General features: G+C 42.3%; 1 long non-coding RNA gene across 1 annotated transcript in view; it reads right to left on the reverse strand.

Moving 5' to 3' along the window:
- Positions 1 to 16,958, reverse strand: part of LOC311127976 — a 1,008,662-nt gene that overhangs the window by 427,903 nt on the left and 563,801 nt on the right. The window lies entirely within an intron of this gene.

Genomic DNA, 16,958 nt, shown 5'->3' on the forward strand with positions numbered 1-16,958 from the left:
ACTGAATCCAAACATTACACTGTTGATTTTATGGGCATTTTACATTTACTGTACTTTACTGTACTAAAATGTGGGGTAGGTGCAACATAAGACAACAAAATTACATGGGTTTGAGTGAGAGGACTAACTGGTGTCTACAAGTGGCCACACACCTCTCCAGAGTGCACAGTTCCTGAGCCATTTTAATGCACTTTTATGACTCAAAGAAAATGCTTCAACTATAAGGTACTTGTTTAGCTCTCCTAGCTTTGGCACTGAGGAACTAGAGCAAGCACACTTGTAGTCGTTTCGTTTGGAACACAGCACTGCATACCCGCCAGCACACAATTACTATTGTTGTTTATGCAATCCAAAAACGGTCCATTATAAATCGCAATCTGCGTCAGGTGGGCATCAGGTACCGGTACCTCTCCTGGCATGAACATTTATTTTCACTGCTATGTAAAAATTGTAATGAAAGCTATCAGTTAATTCATGTTGATTCAACTGCGACCTGGCCAAGATAAAGCAAAGCAGTGCGATAAAAACAACAACACAGAGTTACATATGGGGTAAACAAAACATAAAGTCAAAAATACAACAGAAAAAATATATACAGTGTGTGCGAATGTAGTAAGTTATGGAGGTAAGGCAATAAATAGGCCATAGTGCAAAAATAGTTACAATTTCGTATTAACACTGGAATGATAGATGTGCAAATAGAGATACTGGGGTGCAAATTAGCAAAATAAATAACAATATGGGGATGAGGTAGTTGGGTGGGCTAATTTCAGAATGGCTGTGTACAGGTGCAGTGATCGGTAAGCTGCTCTGACAACTGACTCTTAAAGTTAATGAGGGAGATAAGTGTCTCCAGCTTCAGATATTTTTGCAGTTCGTTCCAGTCATTGGCAGCAGAGAACTGGAAGGAATGGCGGCCAAAGGAGGTGTCGGCTTTGGGGATGACCAGTGAGATATACCTGCTGGAGTGCAGACTACGGGTGGGTGTTGCTATGGTGACCTGTGAGCTAAGATAAGACGGGGATTTGCCTAGCAGTGATTTATAGATGACCTGGAGCCAGTGGGTTTGGCGACGAATATGTAGTGAGGGCCAGCCAACAAGAGCGTACAGGTCACAATGGTGGGTAGTATATGGGGCTTTGGTGACAAAACGGATGGCACTGTGATAGACTACATCCAATTTGCTGAGTAGAGTGTTGGAGGCTATTTTGTAAATGACATCGCCGAAGTCAAGGATCGGTAGGATAGTCAGTTTTAAGAGTTTGGCAGCATGAGTGAAGGAGGCTTTGTTGCGAAATAGGAAGCCGATTCTAGATCTAACTTTTGATTGGAGATGATTAATGTGAGTCTGGAAGGAGAGTTTACAATCTAACCAGACACCTAGGTATTTGTAGTTGTCCACATACTCTAGGTCAGATCCGCCTAGAGTAGTGATTCTAGTCGGCTGGGCGGGTGCAAGCAGCGTTCGGTTGAAGAGCATGCATTTAATTTTACTAGTGTTTAAGAGCAGTTGGAGGCTACGGAAGGAGTGTTGTATGGCGTTGAAGCTCATTTGGAGGTTTGTTAACACAGTCTCCAATGAAGGGCCAGATGTATACAAAATGGTGTCGTCCGCATAGAGGTGGATCCGAGCGTCACCAGCAGCAAGAGCGACATCATTGATATACACAGAGAATAGAGTCGGCCCGAGAATTGAACCCTGTGGCACCCCCATAGAGACGGCCAGAGGTCCAGACAACAGGCCCTCCGATTTGACACATTGAACTCTATCTGAGAAGTAGTTGGTGAATCAGGCGAGGCAGTCATTAGAGAAACCAAGGCTATTTAGTCTGCCAATAAGAATGCGGTGGTTGGCCAGGTCGATGAAGACGGCTGCTCAGTACTGTCTTTTATCGATCGCGGTTGTAATATTTTTTTAGGACGTTGAGCGTGGCTGAGGTGCACCCATGACCAGCTCGGAAACCGGATTGCATAGCGGAGAAGGTACGGTGGGATTCGAAATGGTCGGTGATATGTTTGTTAACTTGGCTTTCAAATACTTTCGAAAGGCAAGGCAGGATGGGGTCCAGCAGAATTAAGGCAGTTCATACAATTTTTTAAACATTACAATACATTCACAGTTTTCACAACACACTGTGTGCCCTCAGGCCCCTACTCCACCACTACCACATATATACAGTACAATATCCATGTGTACGTGTGTATAGTGCGTATGTTATCGTGTGTGTGTATACATGTGTCTGTGCCTATGTTTGTGTTGCTTCACAGTCCCCGCTGTTCCATTAGGTGTTTTATTATCAATTTTTTAAAATCTAATTTTACTACTTGTATAGTTACTTGATGTGGAATAGAGTTCCATGTAGTCATGGCTCTATGTAGTACTGTGCCTCCCATAGTCTGTTCTGGACTTGGGGACTGTGAAGAGACCTCTGGTGGCATGTCTTGTGGGGTATGCATGGGTGTCCGACCTGTGCGCCAGTAGTTCAAACAGACAGCTCGGTGCATTCAACATGTCAATACCTCTCATAAATACAAGTAGTGATGAAGTCAATCTCTCCTCCACTTTGAGCCAGGAGAGATTGACATGCATATTATTAATATTAGCTCTCTGTGTACATCCTAGGGCCAGCCATGCTTCCCTGTTCTGAGCCAATTGCAATTTTCCTAAACCTTTTTTGTGGCACCTGACCACACGACTGAACAGTAGTCCAGGTGTGACAAAACTAGGGCCTGTAGGATCTGCCTTCTTGATAGTGCTGTTAAGAAGGTAGAGCAGTGCTTTATTATGGACAGACTTCTCCCCATCTTAGCTACTGTTGTGTCAATCTGATTTGACCATGACAGTTTACAATCCAGGGTTACTCCAAGCAGTTTAGTCACCTCATGTTGTGTAGTAAGCTGTTAGTAGCCCATATGCCTCACCCTAATAATTTGGTCCCTTTTCCCCTCATAATTTAGCCTACTGTTCTGACTTGGTGGTGCACATGTAGCCTATAACCTGTTTTAGAGAAATGTAGTCATCAAATATTGTAAGAGCTTTCATTGTCTGCTTATATGCCCCCTTTATTTATCCTACGGTTCTGACTTGGTGTACAGGGAGAATACTGTAAGAACGGCCCATGTTCTGAATTCTGTCGCTGAACAAATAGTTATAGTTGACTACGTCCGTCCTAGCTTGCTCATTAATGTCTTAATCGAAATTACGTATTGCCTCGTATCCGCTCGTCTTCCCCTTATGCCATAGTTTGTACATCTCAATTGTCAGTAGAAACCACATTTGTTTAAGCAAGTCAGCCATATCAGCTATGTTATTTTTAAAGGCAGTAAATGAGGCTGAATGAACTGTTTCGCTGCCAGACAAGGCTCTGCTGATAGCCAGGTGTAGCAGTGGTAAGGTGTTGGGACTGCTGTTGGGACTGCTGTTGGGACATCTTTATGTAGGCCCTAATAGTTTGTGGGCACCATTTGTCACTGTTATAATGCAATTCATGTATTGTGTAGTGTTGTGTTGTGTAGTGGCTTTGCTGACATGCATCTAAAAAGAATGTACAGTCGTGGTCAAAAGTTTTGAGAATGACACAAATACTAATTTTCACAAAGTCTAATGCCTCAGTTTTGATGATGGCCATTTGCATATACTCCAGAATGTCATGAAGAGTGATCAGATGAATTGCAATTAATTGCAAAGTCCCTCTTTCCCATGAAAATGAACTTAATCCCCAAAAAACATTTCCACTGCATTTCAGCCCTGCCACAAAAGGACCAGCTGCCATCATGTCAGTGATTCTCTCGTTAACACCGGTGAGAGTGTTGACGAGGACAAGGCTGGAGATCATTCTGTCATGCTGATTGAGTAAGAATAAAAGACTGGATGCTTTAAAAGGAGGATAGTGCTTAAAATCATTGTTCTTCCTCTGTTAACCATGGTTACCTGCAAGGAAACACGTGCCGTCATCATTGCTTTTCACAAAAAGGGCTTCACAGGCAAGGATATTGCTGCTAGTAAGATTGCACCTAAATCAACCATTTATCAGAACATCAAGAACTTCAAGGAGAGGTTCAATTGTTGAGAAGAAGGCGTCAGGGCGCCCAAGAAAGTCCAGCAAGTGCCAGGACCGTCTCCTAAAGTTCATTCATCTGCGGGATCGGGGCACCACCAGTTCAGAGCTTGCTCAGGAATGGCAGTGAGGCGAAGACTTTTGGAGGATGGCCTGGTGTCAAGAAGGGCAGCAAAGAAGCCAGTTCTCTCCAGGAAAAACATCAGGGATAGACTGATATTCTGCCAAAGGTACAGGGATTGGACTGCTGAGGACTGGGGTAAAGTCATTTTCTCTGATGAATCCCCATTCCGATTGTTTGGGACATCCGGAAAACACCTTGTCCGGAGAAGTCAAGGTGAGCGATACCATCAGTCCTGTGTCATGCCAACAGTAAAGCATCCTGAGACCATTCATGTGTGGGGTTGCTTCTCAGCCAAGGGAGTGGGCTCACTCACAATTTTGCCTAAGAACACAGCCATGAATAAAGAATGATACCAACACATCCTCCGAGAGCAACTCCTCCCAACCATCCAAGAACAGTTTGGTGACGCCCAATGCCTTTTCCAGCATGATGGAGCACCTTGCCATAAGGCAAAAGGGATAACTAAGTGTCTCGGGGAACAAAACATCTACATTTTGGGTCCATGGCCAGGAAACTCCCCAGACCTTAATGTCCACCCCCCCCCAGACCTGATGGCGGGTGGACAAACAGAAACCCACACATTCTGACAAACTCCAAGCATTGATTATGCAAGAATGGGCTGCCATCAGTCAGGATGTGGCCCAGAAGTTAATTGACAGCATGCCAGGGCGGATTGCAGAGGTCTTGAAAAAGAAGGGTCAACACTGCAAATATTGACTCTTTGCATAAACGAAATGTAATTGTCAATAAAAGCCTTTGACACTTATGGAATGCTTGTAATTATACTTCAGTATACCATAGTAACATCTGACAAAAATATCTCATTACACTGAAGCAGTGAACTTTGTGAAGACTCAATACTTGTGTCATTCTCAAAACTTTTGACCACAACTGTACATGCTAAAATTGCATCTGAGTGTTAGGCTTTCACAAGGTAATTCAGAGAAACCGATCGTCATTTTGGTGCACATAAAAAGGTGTTATGAGTGATTTCAGGAGTGTGTGCAGTCACACATTTTTGTCACAATAAACAAACTGTTTAGAATAACCCAGGGTATGACGCCATGTAATCTTGTATCGAACTGTACATCAAACATAGTAATCATAAACGTTGACATTGTTTATTACATTACATTTTACATTTTAGTCATTTAGCAGACGCTCTTATCCAGAGCGACTTACAGTTAGCGCATACATTATTTTATCGAACCCACAACCCTGGCGTTGCAAACATGAGTTTTATGATTTGGAAATGTGAAGTGTTTGGCTTGCTTTTATGATATCAAAGCGGTATTTATTATAATCCTCAACATCTCATCTTTCAAAATACATCGAGTCATTTCCCTCACTCAGACAACAGAAAGTTTCCCAATTACTGGGATGGATGGGGCAACTTCTTGGAGCCCAAATCTGCCATTTTCAACACGTGGTACAAGTGTAAAGGGCTACCTCATACCCAAATAATGTTGTTGACTCGTCCCATACTTTTATCTGTGGCCAAAACATAAATTGGAGAAAAAACACTACAATAACCCCATCTCAAACCTGTATCTCAAACAGACTGTTTAATATTTATTTATTTATTATTATTCTTTTTATTATTATTCATTATACAAAACTATCAGCAATCAACAACTTACATCCCTACATCAAAAATGTCTAACAAAACAAAACACAGGTATAAACAAGAAAATACTAAATTCATAAAAATAATAAAAGTGCAATTGTATTCCCTCAGAAGAAATCTCATTATAATGATTCAGGAAGATGTTATTATTTTTGTTATTCACTATAGATAATGTCTTAACAAGATTATAAAATTCAATCAAAAAAATGTAATTTTGGTATAGAATTCTGGAATCTTTGTGCATATAGTATTTGGCAACAAGAAGAAAAAAATTCACAATCATTTCAATGGTCTTGTTATCGTTACAATAATAATATATAATATCCTTCATGTAAAAAACATGGCTAGTGTTCAAAAAGGTAAATAAGTATTCTGGAAGGTTTTCCCAAAAATCTATCACAGATTTACATTCATAGAACAAGTGTGTAAGATCTTCACCTTCTTTTTCCCAGAAAATGCATATATCATCAATATCAACAAATTTGGACAACATCTCTGCAGGTCATTCACTAGGTCCCCCCGTGTGGTTCTGGGATTTTTGCTCACCGTTCTTGTGATCATTTTGACCCCACGGGGTGAGATCTTGCGTGGAGCCCCAGATCGAGGGAGATTATCAGTGGTCTTGTATGTCTTCCATTTCCTAATAATTGCTCCCACAGTTGATTTCTTCAAACCAAGCTGCTTACCTATTGCAGATTCAGTCTTCCCAGCCTGGTGCAGGTCTACAATTTTGTTTCTGGTGTCCTTTGACAGCTCTTTGGTCTTGGCCATAGTGGAGTTTGGAGTGTGACTGTTTCAGGTTGTGGACAGGTGTCTTTTATACTGATAACAAGTTCAAACAGGTGCCATTAATACAGGTAATCAGTGGAGGACAGAGGAGCCTCTTAAAGAAGAAGTTACAGGTCTGTGAGAGCCAGAAATCTTGCTTTTTTGTAGGTGACCAAATACATATTTTCCACCATAATTTGCAAATAAATTCATAAAAAATCCTACAATGTGATTTTCTGGATTTTTTTTCTCAATTTGTCTGTCATAGTTGACGTGTACCTATGATGAAAATTACAGGCCTCTCTCATCTTTTTAAGTGGGAGAACTTGCACAATTGGTGGCTGAATAAATACTTTTTCCCCCCACTGTATTCCTAAATATTTAACACAGTCGTTTACAGGAATGTTTTCTATTTCTTTATCATCAGAGTCATATAAACATAAGATTTCACATTTAGAAAGTTCAGTTTTAATCCAGATGCAATAGAGAATGCAGTGATACTGTAACATTAAGGGCATGGGCGACCTGGTCTTTGTCTTTTAAAAAAAGAGTAGTCAGCGAGTTGGGAAATTTTGATTTCTCTGTTAGAAATGGATAAGCCATGCAGATTTGCATTTTTCAGAATATCTAGAGATAGAAGTTCCACTACCAAAATGAATAAAAAGGACAAGATTGGTCATCCCTGTCGTACACTTCTGTTGATACTGAATCTTTTGGATGTGTTAAGGTTTAGTATCACATAACTATTTATATCTTTGTAAAACATGCAAATGACTTTGATAACATTTTCACCGAAACCTAAAAGTTTAAGAGACCGAAAGAGAAATTAATGTTAAATTGTGTCAAAGACTTTACAGAAGTCCAAAAATAAAATAACAGTATCTGAGTCAATTGCATCTGAATAATCTAAAAGGTCCCAGACTAAACGAATGTTGAAACTTATATGACGGCCCTTCATAAATCCTGTTTGACTCTAATTTATAATGGTATCTATTCATTTCTTTAATCTTTTGCCATAAACCAGATAAATTATTTTGTGATCAATATTTAATAAAGTAATTGGTCTCCAGTTGTCAATGAGAGAAGGGTCTTTATCAGGCTTTGGAATCAGTGAAATAAGGCCCTGTTTCATAGTGGAGACCATTTCAACATTTTCAATGCAATCTCGAAACATATTAAAAATAGGGTGTTCTAGTAACTCCCAAAACTGCCTATAGAATTCAACTGACAGGCCATCAGGGTCAGGTGATTTACCTTTTTTCATTGAATTTAGAGCCTCTCTAATTTCTTCAATTGACACAGGTGATTCGCAAACTGAGTGGAAATCATCCTCAATTACAGGGACATATTTCTGAATGTGGCAAATGTAGCTTTCACAGCCATCTTCCTGAAATTGTGAGTTGTAAAGGTTTTCATAAAAGGAATTGACTAATGTTGATATTGTAATGGGGTCTTTGCATAATACATCATTCATTTTGAGTGCCGTTACAGATTTGATTTTGTAGTTTCTCTTTAACTGGTGTTTCTTTCCCCTTCTTCAATCCATTTTGCTCTTGATCTGACAAAAGGCACCCTTTGCCAGATCCATGTAAAACTGTTCTAATTCTAGTTGTAAAGATTTAAATACAGACTATTCTTCTTGAGCTAGATTACATTTCTTTAGAAAACTGTCAAGCTTGCTCATCAAGTCTTTTTCTCTAAGGTTCTTAAGGTGCTTCAGCTCTTTGGCACATTTAATGGCTACAACTCTGACTTTATATTTGAAGAATTCCCATCTACTTCCATGACCCAAGTCTTTTCATGCAAAAATATATTTGGCTAACGATTTGATGTTTCCAATGAAAATAGGATCTTTAAGAAGTCTGTTGTTTAAATTCCAATATCCTCGAATACCCTTAGATTTTTTAGCAGCTTGTAAATTCAGGGAAATCAAATGATGATCAGAAAAGGGAGCCATCTGATGATCTACATCTATAACAAATTGTAACAAAAAGGGGGAATTTAGGAATACATTGTTTTGTTGGTCCAGGTATAACCCTTTGCATCCCGATTGAAATAACGCCAGGTATCATCAACAGAGATCCTTGCATAATGTGATGATATTGCTATTTTGAGAGCTTTGACTCCTTCTAGGAGGAAAACGATCAGCAGTCAGGTGTTTCGTTAAAATCCCCTGACAGAATTAGAAAATCCTCTAAGTATTTGTTGCGTAAATCCTGTAATTTTCTGGTAAATTGGGCAAAAATAGTCTTATTTGGAGCATGTGAGTTATGTCCATACACATTATAGATGATGAAAAAAGCATTGTCAAGTTTAACAATTACTATGACCCATCTCCCATCCTGTGAAGATGTGGATTCTAAAATGTAGCCTTTAAACTTTTGGATAAGCGTCAAAACAGCAGCAGAATGGTTTGATCCATGACTGAGATAGGCCATGTCTCCCCATTGTGACTTCCAAAATTTCAAGTCACTTTCACACGAATGAGTTTCCTGAAGAAGGACAAAATCTGCGTTACTGTGTTTACAATATAAAAATAAGGCTTTCCTTTTTGCAAGATCTCTCAAACCCCTAGCATTCAGGTTAACAATATTAAGTGAGTTGAAAACAAACTCCTGCATAAAAAATCAAGAAAGACACAAACTTGACAACAGATGTAGTAATGTGAACAATAAAACAAACAGTAAACCTTGAGAGGGTTACTCTGACGGAAAACTACGCTCAACTGAGGTAGCGGTGGTTAACAGTATAACAAACCCTTTTTTTTCTTTTTGGGGTTTGCAAGTGTTCATAAGTTAGAGTTTGAACGGTAAATGTACTCTTGGCAGTACTGACAGTTCAAGTGTGGTTCATGTCATGTCACCAGAGTTAACCAGTAATCTTTCTTCAGTCGATGAACGCGTGTGGGCCCTTGACCCAGCCGTCTTTCCCTCTTGTCGAGCCTTCTGTATAAGCGGCAACAGTTTCTCCCTGGCAGTCTGATCCTGTGTTTTCAGAGCCTGCAAGTTGCTTGGACAAGTGAGAAAACACTCCCTCTCACAGCGACGCCATCTTGGCCTCCCCACTGTTTAAAAAATGCTTAGTATTTCCTCATAGAGTATGATCTCTTACTCCTGAGGAGGATGAGCTGGCCAATCAGCGGTCTAGAGGAAGATGAGCTGGCCAATCAGTGGTCTACTCGCATAAATATTTTTAATGACCAGTAAACGCCCACACCATTCTGTTGTTGGGGTACGCCCATACCATTCCAACATAGCTGCTTTTTAACATATTTAATTACCATTATTTGGAAGGAAAACTATTTCACTCATATTGCAAGTATTTATAGGGCTTATTTCATAGAAATCTGGAAACACTGGACAGTTACTTTAAGTATTTAAGAATATTGTGATACATATGCAGAGTATTGATTAACTATTTGTTTCTTCATTTCAATGAACCAAAATTTACACTATCACCCAGGTCATTAACATTCCCCATAAGAGTTGGGTAAATTCAAATTGTCAGTAAATTGAGGAAGTGTACTGAAAAATTCTAATTCAATAAAGAGGCAATTACTTTCAATTACTTCTCAATAAACTGAAAAGGAGAAACTATTTCAAACATTTTTCATTTATTTTAAATTCAATTAATTCTGAATTAGAATTGACCCCAACATAATGCTGTGTCTTAGTTCCTTAGTGATGTCATAATGCAATTCTACTGGGCAGTCTGTGATGTCATAATACCATGACATTCCAATCAGCAGTTCTCATCACTTCTTTGTTGTCCTGCCTCACTTTTCAACCTGGCTGTGTGTAACAGTGAGAGGCACAGAGACAGTGCAGAGAGAGGGACCTTTCCCCCACTGGCTCTGGTGGTGTTGTGGGTGTGAAGATGGTGAGGAAGAGCGGGGCGTTTGACCTGAACCGCTGCACCGTGCGGCAGCTGGTCCAGCTGTCCGGCATCCCTCTGGACAATGCCAGGAAGCTGGTACGCTTCAGGGGTCGCCAGCAGAGGAGGGCCCGCCGCATGGAGGAGGAGAGGAGGGCCCGGCTGGAGAGGCGACATAATCTCCGGGCTGAGCTCCAGGAGGAGGAGGGGGAAGTGTTAAGGGCACACAGGCGCCGAGCTGGAGCAGTTCTGGGACCTGTACCGGGACCGGGTAACAGGAAATGTACAGAGGATGGTGTGTCCATGTTGGCAGCACCAGCAGTTGATCCTCCAAGGCGGATGTCTGGCAAGAGGCATATTTCCCTGCTTGAGAACCAGCAGCAGCAGGACCAGGGGGAGGTCCACCAGCCCAGCCCAGGGCCCTCTCACCTGGCTAGTCTAGAACTAGAGCCAGAGGCCCTCCCTCTCCAGAGACTCAGTGGGAATGAGAGAATAATAAACAGGGGAAGCCAGCAGCACAGCAGACGCAGCAGCAGGATGAAGTCTGGGTCGCGGGACAGTCGTCAAGTTATTGTCGTCGAGATCAGGTCACCCAGGGACAGAGTGTACATGGACCACAGTAATGATCCTATGAGTGAATATGAGACAGAGTTCCAATATGACTTTCCAGTGAAACGAGAGGACAAGGCGACCCACTACTCTGGCCCCATCTACTTTCCGCTCCTACACCCACAGGATCTGCTGCCACAACAACAGCCCTACAGCTTCTCTCCAGCACACCTAATTCAGCAGGAGACCTCCATGGATCCCTCCAGGCCTCCTGCCCAAGCTCCCCCAGCCCAGGTGCCTCTTGCTGGGCCACCTCAGGTCGAGCTGCAGGGTCCTTCTGAAGCATTCCTTCAGGAGCCATGTCCACTCCAGCTCCAGCCTCAGCCCCAGGCATATCCAGAGCCCACCCTGCCTGCACCAGGCCCTTGCGGGGCGGCCCTGGAGGCCGGACAGGGCCATTGGTTCCAGGGCGTTCGTTGTATGATCTGTGGGGCTCTGGAGCGGTGCTGGGCTAAGCTACGACACTCACGGTCACGACCGCACCTGCAACGCACCGCCTCTTTAGAGACGAGAGGAACCACGGTCCTCCAGAGGAACCAAAGGATCCTGGAGGAGAGGAGGAGGTGCAGGAGGAGGAGGAGGAGGAGAAGGGAGGAGCGAGAGAGGGAGCGGAGGAGGGAGGTGCAGAGGGGGGAGAGAAGGGTGAGGGAGGGAGCAGTGCAAGATGGCTGGAGCAAGGCAGAAGATCCCAGACAGCAACAATGCATAATTTCTTGATCTTTATGCAGAGTGGCATCAGGCCTTACCCATGTCATGAGTGACTGAGAACCAAAATGCACCCAAAATACAGCTAAGTTCATCCCACAGTTTAATGCGTTCCCCTCTTTGCAATTATTATTGAAGGCATGGTTCTATTGATGGTATTTATATTGACATTACACCGTTCTTTCTCAACAAGTCGTGATACTATGTATGAATCATGGTTATTGTAAAAATCTCCTTATATGCCTACGTCTTTTACACAATAATAAATCAACTGATCAAACAATGAATTACAGTTGGGAATCCATTTCACATTTACAGATGAAACAACCACATATTGCAAGTAAGAACTTTCCTCAATAAAGCAGCTATCAGTAAAATCAGTGCTATTAAGAAAAGACAAGTGCGAGTGTTAGTGCAAGAAAGACAAGTACAACAGTAAGGTATTTGTTTTTTGGGGGAGGGGGATTGGACACACACACACACACACATTAATCTAGGGAGTAGGTTATCTGTCCACCATCTCTATGCATGCTGCTGTATTTCCCTCCTATTGCCACTAGATGCCGCTGTCATATACTTCCATGATTCAAACATTTTTTTAAATTGTATTTTATTTCACCTTTATTTAACCAGGTAAGCCAGTTGAGAACAAGTTCTCATTTACAACTGCGACCTGGCCAAGATAAAGCAAAGCAGTACGCTAAAAACAACAACACAGAGTTACATATGGGGTAAACAAAACATAAAGTCAAAAATACAACAGAAAAAATATATACAGTGTGTGCGAATGTAGTAAGTTATGGAGGTAAGGCAATAAATAGGCCATAGTGCAAAATAGTGACAATTTCGTATTAACACTGGAATGATAGATGTGCAAAAGATGATGTGCAAATAGAGATACTGGGGTGCAAATTAGCTAAATAAATAACAATATGGGGATGAGGTAGTTGGGTGGGCTAATTTCAGAAAGGCTGTGTACAGGTGCAGTGATCGGTAAGCTGCTCTGACAACTGACGCTTAAAGTTAATGAGGGAGATAAGAGTCTCCAGCTTCAGAGATTTTTGCAGTTCGTTCCAGTCATTGGCAGCAGAGAACTGGAAGGAATGGCGGCCAAAGGAGGTGTTGGCTTTGGGGATGACCAGTGAGATATACCTGCTGGAGCGCAGACTACGGGTGGGTGTTGCTATGGTGACCAGTGAGCTAAGATAAGACGGGGATTTGCCTAGCAGTGATTTATAGATGACCCGGAGCCAGTGGGTTTGGCGACGAATATGTAGTGAGGGCCAGCCAACAAGAGCATACAGGTCACAATGGTGGGTAGTATATGGGGCTTTGGTGACAAAACAGATGGCACTGTGATAGACTACATCCAATTTGCTGAGTAGAGTGTTGGAGACTATTTTGTAAATGACATCGCCGAAGTCAAGGATCGGTAGGATAGTCAGTTTTACGAGGGCATGTTTGGCAGCATGAGTGAAGGAGGCTTTGTTGCGAAATAGGAAGCCGATTCTAGATCTAACTTTTGATTGGAGATGATTAATGTGAGTCTGGAAGGAGAGTTTACAGTCTAACCAGACACCTAGGTATTTGTAGTTGTCCACATACTCTAGGTCAGACCCGCCGAGAGTAGTGATTCTAGTCAGGTGGGCGGGTACAAGCAGCGTTCGGTTGAAGAGCATGCATTTAGTTTTACTAGTGTTTAAGAGCAGTTGGAGGCTACGGAAGGAGTGTTGTATGGCGTTGAAGCTCGTTTGGAGGTTTGTTAACACAGTGTCCAATGAAGGGCCAGATGTATACAAAATGGTGTCGTCCGCATAGAGGTGGATCCGAGCGTCACCAGCAGCAAGAGCGACATCATTGATATACACAGAGAATAGAGTCGGCCCGAGAATTGAACCCTGTGGCACCCCCATAGAGACGGCCAGAGGTCCAGACAACAGGCCCTCCAATTTGACACATTGAACTCTATCTGAGAAGTAGTTGGTGAACCAGGCGAGGCAGTCATTAGAGAAGCCAAGGCTATTTAGTCTGCCAATAAGAATGCGGTGGTTGACAGAGTCGAAAGCCTTGGCCAGGTCGATGAAGACGGCTGCGCAGTACTGTCTTTTATCGATCGCGTTTATAATATCGTATAGGACCTTGAGCGTGGCTGAGGTGCACCCATGACCAGCTTGGAAACCGGATTGCATAGCGGAGAAGGTACGGTGGGATTCGAAATGGTCGTTGATCTGTTTGTTAACTTGGCTTTCAAATACTTTCGAAAGGCAGGGCAGGATGGACATAGGTCTATAACAGTTTGGATCCAGAGTGATGACTGCGGCAGCTTTCCAATCTCTGGGGATCTCAGACATTCCGAAAGAGAGGTTGAACAGGCTAGTAATAGGGGTTGCGACAATTTCGGCGGCTCATTTTAGAAAGAAAGGGTCCAGATTGTCTAGCCCAGCTGATTTGTAGGGGTCCAGATTTTTCAGCTCTTTCAGAACATCAGCTGTCTGAATTTGTGTGAAGGAGAAGCAGGCGGGGGGGGGGGGGGGGGGGGGGGGGGGCATGGGCAAGCTGCAGCGGAGGGTGCAGAGCTGGTGGCCGGGGTAGTGGTAGCCAGGAGGAAAGCATGGCCAGCCTTGGCAAAATGCTTGTTGAAATTCTCGATTATTGTAGATTTATCGGTGGTGACAGTGTTTCCTAGCCTCAGTGCAGTGGGCAGTTGGGAGGAGGTGCTCTTATTTTCCATGGACTTTACAGTGTCCCAACTTTTTGGAGTTAGTACTACAGGATGCAAATTTCTGTTTGAAAAAGCTAGCCTTTGTTTTCCTAACTGATTGTATATATTGGTTCCTGACTTCCCTAAAAAGTTGCATATCGCGGGGGCTGTTCGATGCTAATGCAGTACGCCACAGGATGTTTTTGTGCTGGTCAAGGGCAGTCAAGTCTGAGGAGAACCAGGGGCTATATCTGTTCTTAGTTCTGTTTTTTTTTAATGAGGCATGCTTATTTAAGATTGAGAGGAAATCACTTTTAAAGAACAACCAGGCATCCTCTACTGACGGAATGAGGTCAATATCCATCCAGGATACCCGGGCCAGGTCAATTAGCAAGGCCTGCTCGCTAAAGTGTTTTAGGGAGCTTTTGACAGTGATGAGGGGTGGTCGTTTGATCGCGGACCCATTACGGACGCAGGCAATAAGGCAGTGATTTATAAAGAAAATATATATTTTTTACTTTCACCTTTTACTTTCACCCTCACCTCAATGTTTTGTCATGCTGACATGAATTGACCAGATGGATGAAATATTTCAAAGAAAGAACATTTTAATCTTTAAATTATTACACAGCACCCTCTAGATAAGGAGTAAAAAGCACTGTGAAAACCAACCTGTGAGACAACCAACTCCGGTCTCCCCTACACGCTGTATATCTCAGCGCAATCGGAAATTACTTTTAAATGTCAATCTCTCTATAGTGCTGAACTTCAATGCGGATTGACTCGAGCCCTGAATCGATTGATCGGCCAGGACACAGACTCTCTCTCTCTCTCTCTCTCTGTCCTGTGGTGAAAGGATAGCTTCCCCAGTATTCACTGCTGTACTTAGGGAGAGGTCGAAATTTACACAATAGTTACCCCGAGGAAAATTGGGGACGGTCATGCTTTTTCAATTTCAGCCAGGGGGAGGGTTTATCAATGTTAAAATGTAGTCCAGGTGAGGGTCACGTAATTTATAATCAATTAAATGTCATATTGCTCAATGAGTTGCTTATTATAGTATCTCATGCCCGATGATGCCCCTCATCCCTGATTCTCTGCTGGGCGCACAATATCAAGTACCTCTAGTGTGGTCTCAATAAAATTATCCATAGCCTATACCAGACTTTCTCAAACCCCGGTCCATGGACCGGGCCGCCAGTCTGTGGAGGAATGCTTGCTGGTCTGCAGCATATTTGTCTTGACTATGATTGGGGTTTCTTTGTGGTCTGCGGCATATTTGACTCAAATAAATACTTGCCGTAGGCCTACTTGCGCAATGCGCTGAGCTATGCATGCCGCAGTAAACAAATTGTGTTGCCATGACTAAGTATAGCTACACCAAACACACACAAGCTAGCTCTGCTGCACAGCCTGCATGCTCTCTCTCTCCCTGGATTTGTTTCAAATAACAGCTGCCCGCCAAAACCAGACTTACCTCAGCAACGATGCTATGAAGCCATCGAAAATGCGCAGACATTTAGAAACAAAGCATCCACATCTCAAGGATAAACCAGAAGATTTCTTTAACAAAAAAAGAGATTACCAACCAAACCAAAATGCTGCACAATATTTTCACAGACAACGAGAGTTTACTGAAGGCTTCATACTTACTCTCTCATAACATTTCCAAGTGCCAGGCTCCTTTCACAATAGTTGAAAATGCTTGCCGAGAGGTTTTAGGCACAACTGCTACTACAAAGATCAGTGAAATACCACTTTCCAATGACACTGTCACATGTAGAATCCAGGATATGGCAGGTGATATTGAGTCACAGAGTCCTCACATCAAATTGGTTTGCAATCCAATTAGATGAGACTACTGACATTTCAAAAGCCAGCTTCTTGTATATATTGTCTCATAATACAACTGCAGGTGAAATATTACATGTTCTGAAGGAGTACATGATGGGACATGGATTAAGACTGGACTGTTCTGTATCTGTAGGCCCAACCTGGTCTCAGAGCATTTTGTATTATTCTGTACGTAAATCCGAGACACTCATTTAGTATGATAAGACAGATGATTACTTAAGGCAAAAATGAAAAATTATCTGTACAAAACAGTTAATCTGATAATACTTCTGAAATATAGAAATACTTGCTTGATATATATTTCCCAGTTTCTTGAAATACTTTGCAAGTGCAACTTACAGTGGCATTCAAAGTATTCATCCCCCTTGACATTTTTCCTTACAACCTGGAATTAAAATGGATTTTTTTGGGGGGGGTTGTATCATTTGATTTACACAATAATTTTTTGGTGAAACAAACAAGAAATAAGACAAAAAAACTGAAAACTTGAGCGTGCATAACTATTCACCCACCCAAAGTCAATACTTTGTAGAGCCACCTTTTGCAGCAATTACAGCTGCAAGTCTCTTGGGGTATGTCTCTATAAGCTTGGCACATCTAGCCAATGGGATTTTTGCCCATTCTTCAAGGCAAAACTGC

Source organism: Coregonus lavaretus (genome assembly GCF_964263955.1).
Source record: "Coregonus lavaretus genome assembly, chromosome: 4".
Lineage (NCBI taxonomy): Eukaryota > Metazoa > Chordata > Actinopteri > Salmoniformes > Salmonidae > Coregonus > Coregonus lavaretus.